The 21119-nt window shown below is 44.5% G+C and overlaps 1 protein-coding gene across 3 annotated transcripts in view; it reads left to right on the forward strand.

Moving 5' to 3' along the window:
* The window catches only part of Lcp1 (lymphocyte cytosolic protein 1), a 91379-nt gene that overhangs the window by 31199 nt on the left and 39061 nt on the right, over window positions 1-21119 (forward strand). Inside the window, exons 2-3 of one of the 3 annotated variants that reach the window (XM_060391454.1) lie at window positions 6832-6896; window positions 8372-8484. The exons of 1 other annotated variant lie outside the window; for it this stretch is intronic. The gene's annotated coding sequence lies outside the window, so the exon portion shown is untranslated. The remainder of the gene's footprint in view (window positions 1-6831; window positions 6897-8371; window positions 8485-21119) is intronic. One more of the 3 variants, XM_060391455.1, reaches the window with a different exon arrangement.

Raw genomic sequence — 21119 nt, forward strand, 5'->3', positions numbered from 1 at the left:
ACAAGGAGCACCCCATTTCTGGATGGGAAACTGGGTGGTGGATGGCTGCACCGTTCAGTGAGTCCAGGAGCTCAGAGGGAGCAGTGTGAGATGATTGTAAGTTTAGTAAACGGCTGCCTTGTTCACGGGTGTCCACAGTCGCCCCTGGACTGCTTTAATCTGTCTCCTGAAACTAGACTCCCCTCGGGGGGTGCCTGATGTCCTTACCTTTGCACAACTTTCCACACTCCTAACTATTCTGCTCCTTTTCCAGATGCTCTTTTCTGTGGCCAATTACTGATATTTAGGTTAAAAATGTAGAATTGTGTTTTGAGGCCTCCAAGCATCCCAAGCATGTAACAAGGCATTCATCACTTCTCAGTGTGGCCCAGGGAACCCACCCCTCAGGCCCTCTCTCCCCCAATCCCCCTCATATGATTAAAGTAGCTTGGTGTTTCCCATACAGGCTTTCCCAGCTCACTGCCACATCAGGACCAGAGTCTTGATTTTTTTTCTTCCTCCCGTTTCCCCTGTGTTCATTCCTGCTTACAGTTCAGGGAGCCATCCTCTCCTCCCGTCACTCTTTTGCTCCCTAGGTACATGAAGTTGCCCATCACCTTCATGGATAATTTCTGAATTCTGCCTCCATTCTTTTTTTTTTTTTTTTTTTTTTTTTTTGTCTCATAGAAACAAGATGATTCTTCTGATATACATAGCGTATTTCCCATTTGCCAGTGAGACTCCTCTCCCTCCCCTTCTCCCCATCCCCCATTCTCTCACTGCTACCTCAGTTCCAATTGTGTCTTAGAACACTGACCCTCCTGGGCACAGGGACCTGGAGACTACCTGCCCTTCAGACCCTGCGTTCTGACCCTGACTGCGATGTTTTCATTCACCACCAACTTTTTCTTTCTTTTCCTTTTAGGGCTCTTAGGTCCTAAAGCAGTTGTCTACGAGTCATTGTTGATGTTCCTAAGCACTCTACTTTTCATTGTCAACTGAACTTTATGGTTGCATGCCTGTGTGTGTTTAAATGCCTTTGTCTGTGAGGAGTAGATGAATGTGTGTTGACATGAGAACAGCCATGTCAAGGGCCCTCATGCCTCAAACTCTTGGGATTAGCAAGAGCTGTTCCAGGTCAGGTTATGGGAATGACAAGGTCTTCCCATAGTCCAAGTACGGAGGTTGATGAATGATTGACCTTTACTTAAAGCCAAGATGTGAAGAAACACCAACCATGTCTTCCTCCTCCTGCTATATATTCCCCTGTCTATTTTCATTTCATATGTAACATATTACATATTTATATTATACACAAGAGAAAAAGAATGTGCCTTTTGTCTTTTTAAACTTGGCTTGCTTTACTTAATATATCCATTTTCATAAAAATAACAGAATTTATTTCTTCTAATAACTGCAGCCTGAGACTGCTCCCCTACAGAGACCTGCCAATCTACCTCCTCTTTTGTGCTATTGATAACAAAGGAGCTAGGCTTCTGAGCTGCTGCTGGCATGTCTCTGTCTGTACACAGCCTATCTGATCCCAGCGTTTTCTACTTGTATCTGTCATTTTCTCTTTCCCCATCACCCCAATCAGCCCAAGTCCAGAACCATTCAGGTTGTGGCATTTACTTAATCATCAGGCTCTTACTTCAAACATACTGTATGCTAGGGACCCCAAAAACAGAACTAAAAGACAGACTCACAAACTCAAAGGTAACCTTGAGCTTAGCACACACACTAAAATTCTAACACCCCGTGTTAATCACTATGGTAGAGAGTCACACAGAGCACTAAAAAGACATGACAGGCAGATGTGCAACTGAAACCACACCACGCTGTCGTCACACTCCTGTCAGGATGACTATTATAAAAGTATCGAAGGACAAGTGGCGTGGAGAATGTGGAGAAAGAGAAACACTTGCATACTGTTGGTCAGAATGTAAATTAGTTTGGCTATTATGGGAAGCGGCACGAAGGTTCCTTTAAAAGGTTAAAATCAGAACTACCATATGACCTGCAATCATTTTTCTGGGTAGATGTTCAAAGGAATTAAAACCAGCCTTTGGGAGTGAGGTCTGTACTTCCGTGTACGTTGAAACACGATTGACAAGGACTAGGTTGTGCTGTCAGCCTAAGGACTCGTCAGCAGACAAACAAATCAAGAAATTGTGTGTCTAAACGCACACCAGAATACTATATATCCTTTAAAAGAAATGTGTCCCTTGAAACAATGATCAATATGGATGATACTATGTTAAGTGAAATAAGCCAGGCAGGCATGGAAAGATACATACCACATGGTACCTATCTCTCATACATGGAATCTTAAGCTGCTGAACTTGCAGAAGCAAAGAGTAGTCGGTAATTGTGGAGGAAGGACAATGGGGGAAATGCTCATCAAATGGTACAGACTTCAGAGGGAGGAATAAACTCTAGAGATCCGTTGGACAGCATGGTGACCATCCTTAATGTATCACATACTTGAAAACTGCCTTTCAGTGTTGTCATTACAAAATGATAAGTTTGTGAGATGAGGAATACACACAATTTCTAGCTTTGTGTGTGTGTGTGTGTGAGAGAGAGAGAGAGAGAGAAATGGGGAAGCAAGGCAGGGCTGGTTAGTGGTTAAATTTAGTGTCTTCTTCCTTTACTTTCTACCTTGGTTAGTGGGGATCAAGACAGGCTAGTGAACCTGGAACTTGTCCAATAGGCCACACGGTTCAAGCCTCTAGAATTCTATGTTCATCGACCCAGCGCTGATGTTACCAGGCACACATGTGCCACCACACTTGGCTTTTCCATATGAGTACTGGGTGGGGAGGGTTGAACTTGGGGCTTCATGATTGTGCAGCAAGCATGTTCCCCACCTAAGCATCTCCCCAGACCCCACATGTTGTCAATTAAGGAACCACAGAAGACTAGGGAGACGGCTTTGTGGTTGAAGCACTTGTAAAAGCATGAGGACAAGGGTTCAGATTCCCTAGCAGTCGCACACATGCAGGTGAATGCTGCAGGCTGTCTATAACCCCAGTGATCTCCAGGCAGAGCCAAGGAACCACTGGAGCAAGCTGACCAGCTTGCTAGTCAACTAGTGAGCTCTAGGTTCAAATGGAAGGGAGCTCTGCCTTTGTATGTACAGTAGAGAGTGGTTGAGGAAGACACCTGATGTCAAGCTCTGGCTTCCACATGCACCCCAACTCATGGAGACATGCATATTCATGTATATGCACACCACACACAAATAGACACACATTTTAGAAGCCGGGTGTGGTGGCCCATGCCTTTAATCCCAGCAATGGAGAGGCTGAGGCAGGTGGATCTCTACGAGTTCACTACCAGACTGGTCTACAGGCCCAGGTTCCAGGACAGCCAGAGCTACATATAGAGAGACGCTGTCTCAAATGAACAAGAATTCAAACAATAAAGAGAGTGGAAGAGTGGGACAGTATGGGTCTGTGCTTGAGAAATATTTAGATGCTGGCCAGAAAATGGGAGGAGAGAGAGAGTGGTGGATATCACTTCAGACAGAAGGGACTAGTGGCAGACATAAACACTGCTACATACATCCCAAATGAGTGGCTTCTGGAGAGCAGGCACTGCCCCCCCCAGCACCTAATGTGCATTTGATATAGACAAATTCAATCCCTGTCTTGATTAGCTGAGAAGGCAAATGATTCTTTAAACAACATGACATTCACAAGCCAAATCAAAGAGCTAACATAATTAGATATTTTAAATATCAACCTAAAATTCATTCTTGAAGTGTGATAGGCCTCTCGGAGAATTTATATAAGCAGTTACCACGTGGAGGGCAACTTTGCATCTTTCTAATGCTAAGTTTAGCATCCTTAACTGAAAAGGGTTGGTAATAAAAGCTAATTGTAGTTGTTATTGTCGGGTAGATCGTGGAAGGAAAATGGTTGCTTGCAGCTGCAAATTGGATTTTCATAAAATGTCAAACCCATAAAAGTGTCATCTCTACAGTATTCCTAAATATTAAAAAGTGAAATTCAGAAAATGATGCAGGTTACAGCTGTTTCAAAAAGCGACAGTTCACGTACCTGTGACTTACGAGAAGTCCCAAGACACTCACTGACATTTTCTGATCATGGTCACTGACAGAGGTGTGGCAACAGATGCAGGTGAGATGAATGTGCGCCTGTCTCCTGCAGGTCCCACCCTGGGAATGCAAGACCTCCTCCACTTTGTAAGCAGGTCAGCTACTGCTCGGGGGTTTTGAAGCTCGCCGACCCGTCAAGCAAGCACGTAAAGGTTTGAAAATAAACCTACACAAAATCAAAGTGTGACCCTAAATATTTTGGTGGAAGAGTAAACATATAACATCATGCCTCCTTTTAGCAAAATAAACCTAAAAAGCAAGTAAATAGAAATGAAATAAGCAGATGAAATATTTAGAAGCACAGCCAAACGATCTGGAGTTAAAGATCGTTAAGAGACTAAATCTGATTATAACTTGCACTAGATTTGGGCAAGGCAGTGGCTTTTTGTAGTTCAACTTACATGCATTTTGGACAACACACACACACACACACACACTTCTGTTACAGGGTTACTTGTTAGAATAAAACTCCATCAACAGGCTCTACACAGTGTCCTCATTTCTGTTAAATTTTAGCTAAATATGTTTTGTGGACTGGTGCTTTCCAAACAGTCTTGCACAACTTCTAAAATGATGTGTACATCTTGTCTGGTTAGAAAGCAAAGCCATGCAAAATATGTATACAAACATTCATAACAGCAAAGCGGCAGAACCGCCCCAATGGCCACCAACTGACTAGTGGTGGGCCATAAAATGTAGTGTGGTCTCAAAACGTGGGACCTTCTTTTATGAAGATGAACAGAGGGCCAGTGAGATGGCTCAGCAGGTAAGGGCTTTGCTGCCAGTCTTGAAGACTTGAGTTTGATTCCGTGTGCCCAGATGGTGAAAGAGAACTGACTCCCAAAAATTGTGACCTCCAGCCCCAACAATGTGTGCCTTGGCCTGTAAAACCCACAAAATAAATAAAATAGAATGTAATTAAAGATTAAAGAATGTAATTAAATGTAATTAAACGGAATAAAGTAGTGATGCATGGCACAACGTGGATGGGCCTTGAAAACTTGCCGAGTGAGAAAAACCAACCAAATATACACAAGAAAACATGGGATTGTTTGGTCATCAAACACACCTGTAATCCCCGAGCTCAGGAGACTGAGAAAAGAGGATTGAGAGTTCGAGGCCTACCTAACAAAACTCTGGCTCGACCAAATCAAAAGGCTACCAGAGCCAGGCATGGTGGCACATGCCTTTAATCTCAGCACTTGAAAGGTAAAGGCAGACAGATATCAGTATACAGAAAGAGTTTCAGGACAGCCAGGGCTATACAGTGAAACCCAGTCTCAAACAACAACAAACAAATAAACAAACAAAGGCTACAGGAAGACAAGGTTCTATTTCCATGATATGTTGAGAACAGACAAACCCATTGAGAGGGAAGTAGTCATTGTGGAGGCTGAGGATGTGGGAGATGCGGAAATTGGTATTGGGTTTCTTTTGGGGATGATAAAAATATTCTTGAATTGTATAACATGATGTGTATACAAATCTGATCATAGGATAAAAGTATTTTGAAAGAGTAAACGCTATGCCACATGAATGAATCATATGTCAATAAACATACTGTGAAGCTGAAGAAAAGAATATTTAGTTCATGTGTTATGAAGGAGGAATAAGTGAAATGATATAAGTGACTGGTCTAGTCCACAGCCTGGCATAAATATTAAAAGAAGAGTCAGCACTCACACAGGACTCACTTTGTGACAGGCAGTTTTCCCAGATCACTACACATCAGAGCATTTAATCTTCCCAACAAGTGCACAAAGTAGATACTGCTCTGGGGCATTTTCTAGATGAAGATCTCGAGGCCAATGCAATTAAGTAATCTACCTGAAGTCATACAACCAGTCCATCAGTAAAGTTGATCTTTGACCCCACTTCCCTACTCTAGAACTTTTACTGGGCCACCCCACTGTGCAGGTGATCTGGTCTTAGAGATTGAGGTTGTAATTTCAAAGCAGGCCTGGGAAACAGATGAATTCTGGGAGGATAGGAGGGATAGAGAGAAGCCAAAGCAGAGGCTGGGCTCAGTGGAAGAGGGGCAGTGGAGACGTAGAGCTTATGGAGGGAAGGTGGGAGAGCTATCTGGGTGCAGAGCAAAAGAGAGTGTACTGCTTGCAGAGAAACTAAAAACAATAAAACTCAGAGTTCTTCTCCTGTTTAATAATCACAAGTGATTTTAAACACTGCGAAAAGCCCAGCCTTGCCTGGAATGGTCTGGTGTAATTCCTGCTACACAGCTGCCTACCTCTGGGTAGATTCTCATCACTGGGAGAGGCAGATGGGGAGATTACAAGGGAGGGACCCGGGTGGTGAAATCCAGCATGTGGCTGGGGGCAGTGACAGGTGGCTGAGGACGATCAGAGCTGAGCCCGGGCTGAGGGAGAAGGGGCTGTGTCAGTTGATAAGGTGGCGATAAGCGATGACCTGCTCAGTGGCTTTCATCTTACCCAGTGGATGCGCTGTCATGACCCAACCGGATGGAACCAGATGACTGGAACCAGATTCTTGCTGGAACTCCGAGAAAGTTTCACTTCAGTTCCCCTCAAATCTGTGCCTGCTTCCCATCACGCTGTTCTCAGCCATCTCTTGAGCATGTTTCCCTGCGCCAGGCTTTGTCCTCCTGGAGAGCAATGGTTGTGCTTTATTTCTGTCCCCATGTCCACTTTGGCAGATACTCACACACTAGAGGAACCAATGCATGAGTATGTTGCCCTCCTTTTCTTTTCTAGATACCTCGGGTCTCCTGTGATCAGGCACAAGCGCATACAGAATGCTCCTGTTTTCTGTCCGCTGGGTAAGCAAAATATGGATGAGGCAAAATATGGATGAGGCATGGCTGTTGGGCCTCTACTCCATTCTGAAACTACAAGAGTGCAGAAGCAGATCAGCAGATACCCGGTCAGCACACTTTTCCCCTTCAGAAGACCATGGAGGCCATGGAGCTCTCCTGTAGATCACTGAGTGAGAACTGTTCCCAGGGGTGGAAGCCACCAGCATTTTACTGCTGTGTAATGCTATCAGTCCCATATGAACAACGCCTGGGTGTTCCTTTGAACTGAGTCAGGTATCTTTGAGTCCTCTCTGCTACATATTAATTGGGATCCTACTCAGCACCTCACTCTTACCCAGGACATCCAAAGGAGTTGTCAATTCTTCCTAGAACCATTTCTAGAAAGTTCTTTAGGACCATTCTTTAGCAATAGAAACCCTGTGGGTTTCTGAGAAAAAAGTTGCCTCATTGAGCTGGTGGAGGAGATCAATGAAGAGGTTTTATCGAAACATTAGAAGTTAAGACCAAGAACTTTTGAAGGCAACCCGAAAAAGCCAAGGAAGACGGAGGCTGTGGAATAATGCTATGCCTTGACAGCAGTCATGGCTCCTAGAAAACACAGATACCTGTAGAATAAGCAGGCATCTTCACCATCTGACCTGGGAACCCAGCTGTAGCCTACAACCCCGAGGCTAAAGGACAGCATCTCTGTTACTGCTGGAAGTATATCGACTGCAGGAAATGTGTAGATGACTGTACTCAATATTCGGTTCAGCACAACCCAGATCCAGTTGTCGGCAGGGAGCTCGTCTCTACGAAGCTAGCCTTGGAGCGATAGCTGCCAGTAGGATTCACCACTCTTCTTTACAGGAAACGTTTAAATAATTGAACTCTCTAATTGGGTTAAAGAGATCCATAGCTCATGGGTGTTCTATAAATAAAAAAAAAAATGAGTAAATAATATAGTAACCTTCCTTTATGGATCCTGCACTTAAAGAGATAATTTTGGTTTATTTGTTTGTTTGTTTTGAGAGTGGGAGGGGCTGGTTTTAAATGGGGTAAGAGAGAGAGGAAGGTTGGTTTTGGATGGGCAGGCTCTTCCATGGAAATCCCTTTCGGCTCGTCTCAGGTACATGCCACCTTTTCCCTCAGATCTTTTCATTGGAAGTGAATAATTTGTTTATCCCTGCTGAAAGTAGGTAATCTCCGGGGTTTTGCTTTTAGCAACTAGAGTCAGACAGAAGAGTTCAGCTAAGGAGCTGACCTTCGCTCCCTATCTGTGATCAGAAGGGCTTAAGTAGCCCAGGGCCTCCTGAGAGAGACCCAGGGAAAGAGGAAAACACTCACAAAGAGGAAGTGGAAGGTGGCTTCAGGATTTCACTGTGACCTGTTGTCAGGTGATCTGCTGGTAGGAGGAGACATGAAAAAAAAAAGTTGAGTAAAATGTCCTTATAAAGACAAAATCTATTTCTTTCCTGCCTGGTGATTTGCCACTGCAGTTACTTCCTGCCTTGTGACCACACACCCCTGCTTGACAGGGCTGCTCTGCAGATCTGAAGGACTGGCCTTTCTGACCACACAGCAGTGCTACTGAGGACAGCGTCCCGGCAAGGTAAAGTTGCTTCTTGTCCCTTTGCTTGTTGGAAGTGTTTGGGACACAGTTGGGGCTCTGCTGTTGGGGGCTGGAGGGATTCGCCTTGAAAGGCGTGAGCACCTGTCCTATGAGCACTGTGGGTCTTTCCTCCCACTAACGGGGACATGAAGCCACCTGGGGTGGCTGGGTGTGTGTTGGGGAGGCCAAGTTCTCTGCAGTTATCAGCCCCCACCAAAAAAAAAAAAAAAAAAAAAAAAGTAGTTACTTTTTCCCCATCTTTAAAGCCAAACCATGTTTTGATACCTACCGATTGCTCTATTTCAGGAAGGCTATTTACTCTGATTTGGTCAACTTTAAAATGTTTTCGGGGAAAGTGCATATTGATCATTTGGACTGTGCTGCTTGGTATACTAATGGGGGTGGTTTAATTTTAGCATCTGTGGTTGTTTTTCTTTAAAAACACACACACACAAACTTCCTTATAGTCACTTAGTGGCTATGTTAACATCTTAGGTAGTGCATTACCAGATGTGGGGCTGGTTATGCGAGTGATTTTTGACAGTGGAGTTTTTAAGGCTTATGCTTTCGACTTACATAGGATGAAAGGTCTTCTCTCCTTCACCTCATCTCTAAAAACAAAAGGCAGTTTGTGGGTTGGCTTGTGCTACTTTTTGTAGGGCTGTCTCTTGAAGATGCCTCATCTGAACATGGTTGGGTGTGTGTCTACAGTGTGTGGACAGCTAGCTGACGCCAACAAATGTGGTCACCTCTGAGTGCTTATTTTCCTGTTTGTTAAGGCTGAAACGAAAGCCCAGTTAAACGCTGGAGGAAAGCCTCCTGTCTACAGAGGAAAGTCTTTGAAATTGCTGAATCCTCGAAGTTTTGTAGCACCTATCAGCTTTTATTAAATTATCGCTTTCAGATGATACACATAAGCTGTCCAGCACACATGCTGAAACCTAGTGTTTCTGACTGTCAAAAACTATTCTAGCGGGGCAACTTAAAAACAAGAACAGAGGCAAAAAGGCAAAACTCTCCATTGGGGGAGAAAAAAAAAGTGGTGGCTTGTTAACACACATTTTGATGTCAAATTTAAAATTTTATCATAAATGTTTGTGTTGCCAAATTTAAATGGAATTCACCATTTTTCTATAAATGTGAATTTCCAGAATTTGACCATTAATCATCACTTGCAGTGCTCGTCTGGCTAGTTTCAAAGTAGAAACAAAAAACAAAACCCCAAAACAGCAGAAACACAGCAGGAGAGAGGCTTAAGGCCCAGAAAATGCTGAAAACAAAACAACAAAACAAAACAAAACAAAAACCCCAAATCTTCAAATAAATTTTAATCAGATCGTAATGGGAGCGAAACAAAGATATAAAAGGCTGTCAATACGATGTCCCCCTTCTATCTGGGAAGGAATGAAAATGAGTAAGGCAGAGTTAATGCCAACCACGTTTGGATTGCTGAAGCATCCACCTGCCACGCAACCAAAGCAGTTTCTTACTCATCTCTGAAGCAGGAGGGAGGGCGGTTCTGGGGCCTAAATGCCGGCCAGGGTACTGCTGTGGTGGTTGGCAGTGGGTGCTCATGAAGACATTTCATTAGCAGTCTCGGCCCTGTAGAAGCGTTTACCTCCTTTGTATGTTATACCTTGCAACAATCAGTTAAGTTGGGAAAAAACAAAAAAAATGGAGGGTTTTAACTTGAACGCTACTTGTACCTTGGAAACTTTTGGAGAAGGATGGCCAGTGAGTAACATTTCCTCCTAACGTGTGCGTTTAAATTAGAGCAGGAAGAGGACCTTTGCAGGTCCTCCACACTGCACACTGTTTAGTCCCGCATAATTTAGGACGGTGTAGGGACTCCTGTGTAAGTTGTTGCGCGTTGTATTGACTAGGGGGTGGCAGGAAGCAAAGTGCCGGTGTGTACTCTGAACGCATCCGACTCTTTCAGAGGATGCTTCGTTTGAACATGGTTGGGTTTGTGTCTACAGCGTGCGTGCGGAGAGCTAGCTAAAGGCCGGCAACGAACGTGGTTACTGTTTAGTGCCTAGCTTGTGCAGCCACATGATTTCTTGGAATCATCTCAAGTGCCTTGAGCTATCAGGAGTGGGCTTAGGTGTTAAAGTTACTGCTGCAAGGTCTTAAGAGTCAGGGTGGGGCGGGAGGTGGCCCCGGTTTCAGGTGCTGGCGGCAAAGCCCTCCTTGCGCGAAGCATGCTGGTAGAAGCTTTCATCGTTGAAGCAGATCAGAGAGCCTGACGCAGTTTGTGTGTGGTTGGGTGGGGGGAGAGAAAGAGAGAGAGAGAGAGAGAGAGAGAGAGAGAGAGAGAGACAGAATTTGCAAGACACCCAAAAGGAGTTGGGTTTTCATAACTAGATCCCTTGGCAGATTTCATGTAACGGCGGGATGATTCATTAACAGTTTTACTAAGAATTGTTGTACCCTCACGAATTTGCCTCAGCCCACTTCCTCAGCCTTATTTCATGCCACTTCCTTCTACTTGAACCTCTCCCCTCCCCCTGCCTGTCTTGCCTACCCACATTCTGGGCGCACTAGACCGCAAGCCACCAGAAAGTTCCATGCTGTTTCACTCCTTTTCACTCTATTTCTTTAATGGTCTTCTCTATAACTCCTCTGAGTTCTACCCGCCCCCACTGGCCACTTGGAAACACAGGTCCTTCACAGAAAGCCTCCCTGTTGGTTGCTTCCTCCACTAACTGCTAGGCCTGGAGCTTACCTAATGCTTTGCCTTAGGGCCAGTATGGCAATGATTGTATCTTAATTGTTCTTTTCTGTCCTGTCACACTCACAGACTGGAGTTCCCTCTCTGTCTCTCCTTCCACGTAAAGTTGCTGAAGATACTGATTGAGATGAGCATTTGTCACATGGATATTTTATGAATTTGTTGGGTAACGTGAAAGTCTCTGATTTCACTTCCTGGTTTAGTAGCGCTGGGAGTTTTTGTGGCGACTGTGATGGAGGAAGGTGCAGAAGTAATTACTGTGCTGCAGCTACTGTCCTGTGTCTTTCCCAAGACTCTGTTCTTCATTTTTGCCTCGCAGCACCAAATGGACATTAACTTCAAGAAGTACAAGAAGTTATACAATGACGTGAGCCTTCAGAAATAAGTGACAAGTGTGCATTATTTTATTTTAAATACAGTTACAGACGTACTAACTAGATAATCCTTATACAAGCTATATTCCCAAAGATAGGCCTTTGTTTATGACAGTGAACACGAGAACACGAGCCGGGAACTTTACTCAATTACTCTGTATTGTTCTTAGACAATTCTAAAGTCACCTTTCCTTTTTAACCTAAAGAGGGCAGCCCCTCTCCACATACAGGGCAGGTGGCAATCAAATCTCAAAACAAAGCTAAATGAGCTGAAATTAAGAAATTCCCTTGTTTAGCTCGTGTTTGAGAAGACCTAAAAGTTTTTAAGTTCAGGTTATAATGTCATTGGACTTTATGACTCATGACAGGAGTTCTAGCAGAATGACATTGTTCAGATTAATTTAAATTTCTCCCCAGGATTTTTTGGGGGGTTGGGGGAAGTGGTTGGTTCCCAGTTCACAGATATCCGGTGAAATGACATTATTCAGTTTGTATACTGAACGATGCAAAAATGAAAACCGAAGCTAGAGCCCATGGAAATCTATAGCTAATCTGTTGGCCGACTTGGTGGGTTTCAGTGTCCCTGTTTTGCTAGATGACAGTGCACTTCTGACCTCAAAACACTGATGGCTTTTCTGACGTGGTAAGTGGTTACATCCCGACCAGATATCCGTCTCCTAGGGGAATCTTGCTCCAGCTGCTGAAGCCGTGGTGCTTCCAGATGGCGGCTCCCTGTTGTTTCCCTCAGCTTCCTTCTGACTCAACTTCCTGTCTTCACCGCTCACTCTTCCTGTTGTTTCAGTTTGTCAATTTCCATCATTGCATGTCTTCCCATCAGTTGCATAATAGCTCCATCTTGTAAGAGATTGCAAGCACCGGAGGGAGTGGGGAGGGGTGGTGAGGAGGGATTTCAGTTATCACTCTAATAATAACAGCTAAGGCGCCCCCCCCCCCCCCGCTTGCTCGGAACTGGGCCTTCCTCTGAGGGCCTTAGGCATAAGAAAGTATTTGGTCAACACTGTAGTCCCATGAAGCGAACGCTGGCATCATCTCCGTGTTTGGCAGCAGGTTTGCTCCCTCGTCCATTTCGTTTGATCTTCTGTGATTGAATGAGTTCTGTATCAACTGTCGGATTCCGGAGAAGGTCCTAGAACACAGCAAACTATAGCGCGGACACGTGCCTGAGGTCTAAAGTTGAGCTCAGGCGGCTGTGACGTCGCCTGAAGGAGTGCAGCCATGGCGCAATCGCTTTGATTGGCAGCCGTTCCCTTGTCATGCCCACCCTCATCATCACCATGTGCTCTGTCCTGGTAATGTGACTGTAATTGGTATTTTAGAGCAGACAGGCCACACAGCATGATCTTTTCCTCTGAAAAGGTGGAAGAGTTCTCAGTCTCACGATTTGAGAATGACTTCCGTTAGGCCGCCTTCACATTTCCTCGTGGGCCGTGACAGACAAGCATGAATGAATGAAGTCACTTAATTTGTACACTATACCTATAATTGCATGGTAATTGCTAAATGTAAGTGTTCTAAAGACTGCTTACAAATGGAGGATTGTTTTAACTGTGAGTGCAAGAACAGAAGTTGAAAGGGGCCCACTGAGTGAGTTAGAATACATTTTCCTCAGTATCAGAGACTGCTGTATGTCAGTCCCACTTACAAGCTGCACAAAGGCCATTTCTCAAATATGGTCAGCCCCCGCCATCCCCCGGAAGAAAGCGCTAAGATGTTAAATTGAGGAAGCAACAAAGCCATGGCTCTGCGGTTGCAGTATTGATTCTTAGTTTAGTTTAGTGCAAGTTACATGGACACCTTTTTGACTCCCACACACATAACACACTGGTAGCTGAGCTTGTGTGGATCTCATCGATTTTATTCATCCACGGTAGGAAGCCGAGGCACCAGATTCTGGTACTGGGTTAGTGAAGCACGTGAATTGCAGTCTCCCAAATCATTGGTTTTCATTTCCTCTCTGCTTACCCTTTCCACGGGGAAGTGGCCTAATGAGATAACTGCCTAGCCTTTAATAACCTGTAATAACCTGTGTGCTGGTTCTTTATGCTAGCAGCCATCGTTAAAATTTATCCAAGGTGTGTCTCTGAATCAATGAAGTGAAGAACTACCTAAAGTTACTTGTGTGGTGTCTGCGTGTTGCCCTCTGTGTTGTTGCTCAGGCAGACTTTCAGTTGGCGTGGCTCCTTGTCCTCTTAACTTCAAGTGGACATTCTGAAGTGTGAGTCCTTTTAGCTCCTTGACAGCACAGGCTCATAGTCGCTCAACTGCCTAATTGAAGTAGCTGAAACCCAAGTGCTCTGAAAGTCAGTACCTTTTGAGTGCTGATAGAATTCCCAGGAAGTTTCGGACTCTAGAATATTTCACATCTTAGTCTTTTGGATAGGCATCGCGCAAATATCCCTAGACCTACACAACTCTGGGGGCTGAACCGTTCCTGGTCCCAAATGTTTTGGATAAGGGGTGTGTAATCTGAAAGTTCTATTGCTTCTCTCAGATCTATGACCAAATAACTGACAAGAGTACTTTAAGAGTGGAGAGGCCTGTTTTGACTTACCCTTTGGGGGTTACTGTTCCATCCAGGCAGGGAGGGCTTGGCAACTGGAACCTCTGTACCAATGGTGGTGGGAACTTGCAGATTCACATCTAAATCTAGGTAGATTGTGCCAGAGCCAAAGGCAGACCCCCTTCAAGGCCTACCCCAAGAGACTCTCTTCAGCTAGGCAGGCCAGAGACCCAAAGTTTGCACAACCTCCAGAAACAGCATCATTTTCTGGAGACCAGCTCCTCAAACACATGAGTCTGTGGGGAAACATTTCAGACTCAAATCCCATCAGTTACCTTCATCCAAGGAAGGACAAGGGTAATACAAGTTCCTTATGGAGAAATGGAGGTAGCAGGTACCAAGAGAAAGTAAAGGGGGCAGGGGAACGGATGTGTAATTTTCCATTGATGAGCACTGGTCTTTGTCTTAAAACTGAGCTGTCTATGCCACTTCCAATGTTTTGTTTTGTTTTGTTTTTTTAATTTCCTCTTTGGAATGATGAAGGGTAGTGTGCACCGTGGAAACTTTTTGGATTTCCCTGTGCCTCACTGTCTTTCATGTGGAGATTTTTCATCAAAATATCACCAGTTCTGTTTCTGTCCTCTGACCACTGAAAATGGCAGTTGGGACATTTCAGTTATCTGCTATCCGAGTGGTTTTGCCTGTGCTTTCGGGCCTTGAGTCTCCCTCCAATTTTGTGCAAATGTCTGTGTTTTAGAAACTTGTAAATACTTGACAGTTTTTTTTTTTTCTTTTGGAGACAGGGTTTCTCTGTGTAGCCCTGGCTGTCCTGGAACTCACTCTGTAGACCAGGATGGGCTCAAAATCACAGAAATCTGCCTACATTTGCCTCTTGAATGCTAGGATTACAGGTGTGCACCACCACTGTCCAGTTGTTATTTTAACTATTTATTTACATGTTTATTCCATATGTATGTGCACATACCATGACACACATGGAGACAGAGGACAGGTCCCAGGGATAGAACTCAGCTCATCAGGGTTCCCAGCAAGAGTCAATATCCACTGAGCCATCTCACCGACCCTTATTTTAGAGGTTTTTAAATCATGGCTTATAGTCCCTGTTCATGGAAACGACAGGCACAGTGTGTAGAAAGGGAGCAAATGGACACAGATGTGGAGTCATATTCTGGCTTTGACCCCTATCAGACACTGAAAATCTCTTGAACCCTTGAGGCCACTTTATTTTCAATAATTATTGATTCTTTCTGAATTTCACACCATGCTCCCTAATCCCACTCATCTCCTGTCCCTTCACATCAATCCTCTACCCTTGTGCCCCCCAAAAAAAACAAAACAAAACAAAACAAAAAAATTTAAAACATTTAAAAAAAAACTCACCATGAGGACTACACTGTCACAATGTCTCACACACTGTACTCTTTTGTCCAAACATCTTTACTTGCAAATGTTCCTTGCAATGAGTCATTGGTCTGATTCAGGGCTTCTGGCCTCTGCTATACCATCAATGCTAGATCCTCACTGGGACTCCTCTTAGATAGATTCCTGTTGTTATCCTGTGTCATGGAGATCCTGCATCTTTGGATCTGCAGCATCAGCGGCTTCAGTCACTGTAGCAGTTCATAGATGGGGTAGGTGTTGGGGTGGGCCAGCTAAAAGCCCTGGATCTGGGCCTGGGTGGTAGTTGAGTTGGTTAGCCTACCAGCTCCCTTGCACCCACACAAGAGCCAGCTCTCTCCAGCACTGCCCTGGCTAGCTGCAACTGGCAAGAGGCAGGGACAGCTCTACAGTGTGCCAAAGCCAGTGAGGGGCGGGTCCAGCTCTGTGAAACCCTTGAATGTCAACTTGATACCACGTGGCAACCCAGACTAAGGATGTCTTTGGTGGCAGCATGGGCACAGGCACAGGGCAATGGAGCCAGACACGGCCCTCAGGGGCAGCACCACAGGCCGCTCACCTCAGGCTGTTCCTCACTACCCTCATTTCTCCAGTTATGCCCCTATTTATAGTACTCAAACTGTTCCCTATCTCTTTCTCTCCTGTCTCTCCACCACGTACTTTGCACATTATAGCAGTGGGTGGTGGTCAGTTTCTGTAAATAGAAGCGACTACAGTCTGCTTTCTTTGATGTCTTTGGGTCCATTGTTGGCTACGATTTTCCCATGTTGTATCCATGAGTGTGCCGCCTTTGATCAACACTACATTTGATCAGCAACATGCCAAGCATTTGAAATATACTTGCTATTTTAGTTCCCCAAATAACCATGTAAAGTTGGTATCATTGTCTCATTTCATGAGGCTTAGGGAGGTTTCAGAAGTGATTTGTCTCCAGGCACAGCAGTAGCTCATAGAATCAAGATTCACAGTTGCTTCTTTCATTTTAAATGCATGATTTCTTTTTTGTGTATAAGTTCTTAAAAGTGCAAACTGTGTCTATTTAAACTACATATTTGGGGGCTACAGAGCAGGGTCAGAGGTTAAGAGCACTTGCTGCTCTTGCAAAGGACCCGGATTCAGATCCCAGCACCCACAAGCCATCTCAAAACCCTTGTGACTCTAGTTCCAGGAAATCTGATGACCTCTTCTGGCCTCCTCAGGTACCAGGCCTGTACAGGTATGCAGGCACAGATACTCATACATGTTAAATAAAAATAAATAAATAAATCTTAAATAACCTACATGGTAGTCAGGCACAGTGGTGTGTGCCTATCCCCCCATCATTCAGAGCCTGAGGTTGGAGAATCAAGAGTAAGGGTCCATCCTAGTCTGTGTATTGAAACTCTGTATCCTCTACCATGACCTAGGTGTGACCTGACAGTAAGTCTTAAGTGTTCCTGTCTGGGCTTGAGTATTAAATGGTTATTCCTCATGCCACATTTTCTATCAGTAAGAGATCCCAACTCTGTTCTGGGTGTGTCAACTTGTTTAACAAACATATTTGAGAAGCAAGCAAATAAATGCTTGATGGATTATGACATAAAGTCTAGGAGTTATGAAAGTATTAGGTGGCATTGTGTAGCTACTGAAATTTCTCCTTTGTGACACTTAAAAGCTTGACAAAAGAAACATCTCATCATAAATTGGTATTAGTGAATATTTTCCAACCCCCCCGTGACTTCTCTGAAGGAACAGCTTCACTGAACCCATTGGGAATGTGAGGTCACTTTACTAAGAATAAATGTGAGCTTGTGTTGCTAATCTACAAATGTGGCCATTGGTTCTCAGCTCAAACTCAAATATAGGAAGTACCTGGGGATATAGGGACTGAACAAGCAGGGCGAACCACGGTGCCAGCCTAGGGGACTTGTTCCGGGCATTTGCTGTACCCAGGGGGAGGGGAAGAGAGCCTCAGGGTCCTTTATCTCAGATGCCCAAAGCTCTCTCACTTCTCATCGCAGCTCATGGTGGATGTGGTTGGGCTTTTCTTAACTTTACTGCGTGTTTTCCAAGCCTGGCCACACTTCCTCAACTGTTAGGAGGTACTTTCCACTGTTGGTATTTCAGGCAAGCCAGAGCTCAGAGAGCCTTAAGATAAGGTTAGTTAATATCAGTGCAGCTTCTGGCACCACCTGCCGGGTCTGCGCCATCTGTGGACCTCCTAGGACTGTGTGCAGGGAGCTGGCCTAGGAGACGGAACAAGGCATGCTAAACTCTTCTAGAGCCGGACCATGGTGTACGCTCACACAACATACCTGGTGTATACACAATCAAGTGTGACTTCAGGGTGGTGACTGTACTATTTCTTACATCTAGACTAGAAATTAACTCTGCTCCCTAAGATAAGTGTGTAAAAGTTCTGCTCTTTGTGTTTTCTTTTAACACCTGCCCTTCCCCCCCCCACCATTTCCTTTATGTGAAGATTTGGGGATTTTTTTTTTCTCCAAATCTTAGGGTTCTTGAATTCTTATTGATGTGTGTCCCCACAACTTGTTTGGACCACACTAAGACTGGGGACATTCTACTTCTCTTTTCAGACTAGTCACTGACTCACTTCTGTACTCTCTCAAGTGCCCCATTTTCCCAATTCTGGCATCTCCAGTTCTCCCTTCTCAAAGCAGTGTTTTCTCTTGAGAGACGGGTGTTCTAAGGAAACTGGCTCTAGGTGGAAGCACCTTGTTTGCATCTTACTACCTACCCTGTGGGGGCTGGGGGTTTGCCATATTGCAGTATAGTCTGGAACACTGACATTTTCCTTCTGGAAACAAGAGAACCGAACTCCCTTGCTTCCTTTTTTGGGGGGTTCAGCATCAAACGTCCCTGACTTCAGCCACACCTCGCCAGCATCAGCCATCTCTGCATGCTTTGCTTGCCTCTTGTTTTACAGAGACAAGCGGCCATCTTGTTTACCTGGAAAACTCCATAGTGAGTCCCTAAGACTTAGCTCCATATTGCCTTCTCTGGAAAGCCTTCCCTTTCTTTTAACCCTATCTCTCTTCCCTATCACTGCCCTTCCTGCCTCCTTTCTCTGTCTGTCTCTGTCTGTCTGTCTCTCTCTTCTCTCCACATCTTTTCTCCCCCCATCCCTTCTCTGTCCTTTCCCCTCTTCCCCGCTTCTTCCTTGGCAGAATCCAGGGCTTTCTCCTTTGTGCTCTCACAGTACCATGGTGACATCTTTAAACTACTCAAGGTAGTGTATGCTTTCACTTTCATGGTGGCTTTCCTTCACTTGACTGTGTGACCCTGAAAGCAGCTTTGTCTTTTCAGTACCCAAGACAAGACATCTGCTTCACAAAGCGATAATAGATAAGCAGCCTAGTCAGGGCTCCCAAACACAGCCTTCCTGTGTCCATGGGAGCCATGGGGACATAGGCAGGAAAGATCAAGCCTGGTGGTGGTCTTGCCGGTCTTAACATTCCTTTAAAATGCCCAGGACCTTTAGAGAAGAGACATTTATAATTTCCCCAGATAGTGCCAGTCCTGTGTTTGTAGGACTATAATCAACATGACACTAGGGCTTTGAGATTTTGGAGTTTCCTTTTGGGTCCTCCTGATGAAGGACAGAGAAAGGAAACAGGAATGCAGTAGGCAGAGTACTTAGATCATAAGGAAGCCCCCGCTCCCAGTTCATAGCTACATGACCCTAAGCTGGTCATTTAACCTCACCTGCTCAGTAATGCTCCGTGGGAGAGTAGTTGAGACCTCAGTATCATAATGTAGCTAAAGCTTTCAGCAGGCATTAGTTGCTTTTGTTGTCATCCAGGTCTTTCCGCTGTGTTTTAGCTACTTACTATTTTCTCTGACTCTAGGTGACAAGGCCTCTCTAGAGGCTCTGGGTTAAAGATCCCACAGAAAAGAGGAGAAAGGCCGACTGACCTTCGAGAAATCTCCTACTCATCTGTTGAGTCTGAGCCTCTTGGTTCATTTTGTGACACTGTGACCAAATGCCTGAGGCTGGATAGCTTATAAATCAGAGAGATTCATGTCTTTCAGATTAGAGCCTGGAAAGTCATCCAAGCGTGAAGGGTTCTGTTTAATTCCTCTGCCTCACCCCATGCTAGCAGGCAAAAGGCAATAAAGCACAGGCAAGAAAGGGAGAGAGTGGGTCAACCTGATTCCACCAGAAGGAAATCCCTGCTATATTGAATTAAATGGCTGATGAGGACTGTGTCATTAGCCCTCCCTCTAACACTGCTGATTCTGGATTCCGTTACTAACAAGGGTGACTCCGAAGGATACATTTGAGCTGTAACACTATGTGTCTTCCTTCTGGGGTGTGTGTGTGGGGGGGGTGTCTTTATCTCTCTCCAGGGGAACAAATTCTTCCTGGGAATCTAAGGAGTCCTCATAGATTTTATATTGAGTGGTGTCCAAATTCCTTTCTAGACAAGTTACATCTTACTTTTGTATTCTCAGCATCTAACAGGGGCCTGGGGTGCAGCAGATATTTAGTGATGTAAGGCGAAGGGATAACTGCACAGATTTATGAGTTTGCTAAGTGTGCATATTTAGAGTTGCCAGAGAATGGGTTTCATAACCCAGGGACTGATATGCAAATTACACTCAGGTAAACAGTCCACCCCTACAGTCTATGGCTCTATGCTTTTCTTTACCTTAATAAAGTGTTGGTCTTGGCTACTTTTAGAGTTACAGAAATACTGCAGAGGTAGTATGAGGGCTCTCCTTACACTCCATCACTTAAGTCTCCATGACTCTAAATACAAGGTCTTTTAAAGTTTGTTACTGTTGTTTTTAAAATGCTTTCCTTCAAATGGATTTTCAGTTGACATGTGGAATAGTATTTCTTGTGTGCAACATAGGTTTGGTATATATATATGGGTGTGTGTATGTGTGTGTGTGTGTATTGGAGATACATATATATATATATATATTTCTATGTAGGAACTGTTAAATGAGTGTATTACCTTATAGTTACATTTTTATGTAGTCAACTCTTTCTGTCCACTTCCTCAGCCTTTTCCAGCATATACCAGTAGTCACCATGCTGCTCAGCAGATCTCCTGAATTTATTCCTCCATGCGGCGGTGACAGTGTATTTCAGCCATCATTTTACTCTCGACTTCCCCAAGGTCAACTATACATGCATATACACGTATATTCTGCATATTAGTGAGATGGGGTAGTATTTGTCTTTCTCCATATATTCTGAAATATATTCATCTATGCTCTTGCACTGAGAGGATTTCTCCTATTTTTTTTTTTAGAGAGTATAATTCTTTTTAGAGAGTATAAAAGACAACATCGCTTTTATGTGATGTTGTCTTTATCCAGTCATCAGTTAATAGACATTTAAATTGTTTCCATTTCTTGGCCATTCTTTTTCTTTGAGGCAGCACCTCGCTATGTAGCTCAGCTGGCCTTCAACTTACCATTCTCCTGCCTCAGCTTCCCAGGTGCTGAAATTACAGTGTATGCCGCCATGCCTGGCCTTTCTTGGCCATCAAGAACAGTACTGCAGTAATATGGGGGTGCGGTGATCTCTTAACCTTTCTTTTTAGTAAATACCCGACAGTGGGGGTAGCTGGGCCGC

The sequence above is a fragment of the Meriones unguiculatus genome, chromosome 9 (assembly GCF_030254825.1).
Source record: "Meriones unguiculatus strain TT.TT164.6M chromosome 9, Bangor_MerUng_6.1, whole genome shotgun sequence".
NCBI lineage: Eukaryota > Metazoa > Chordata > Mammalia > Rodentia > Muridae > Meriones > Meriones unguiculatus.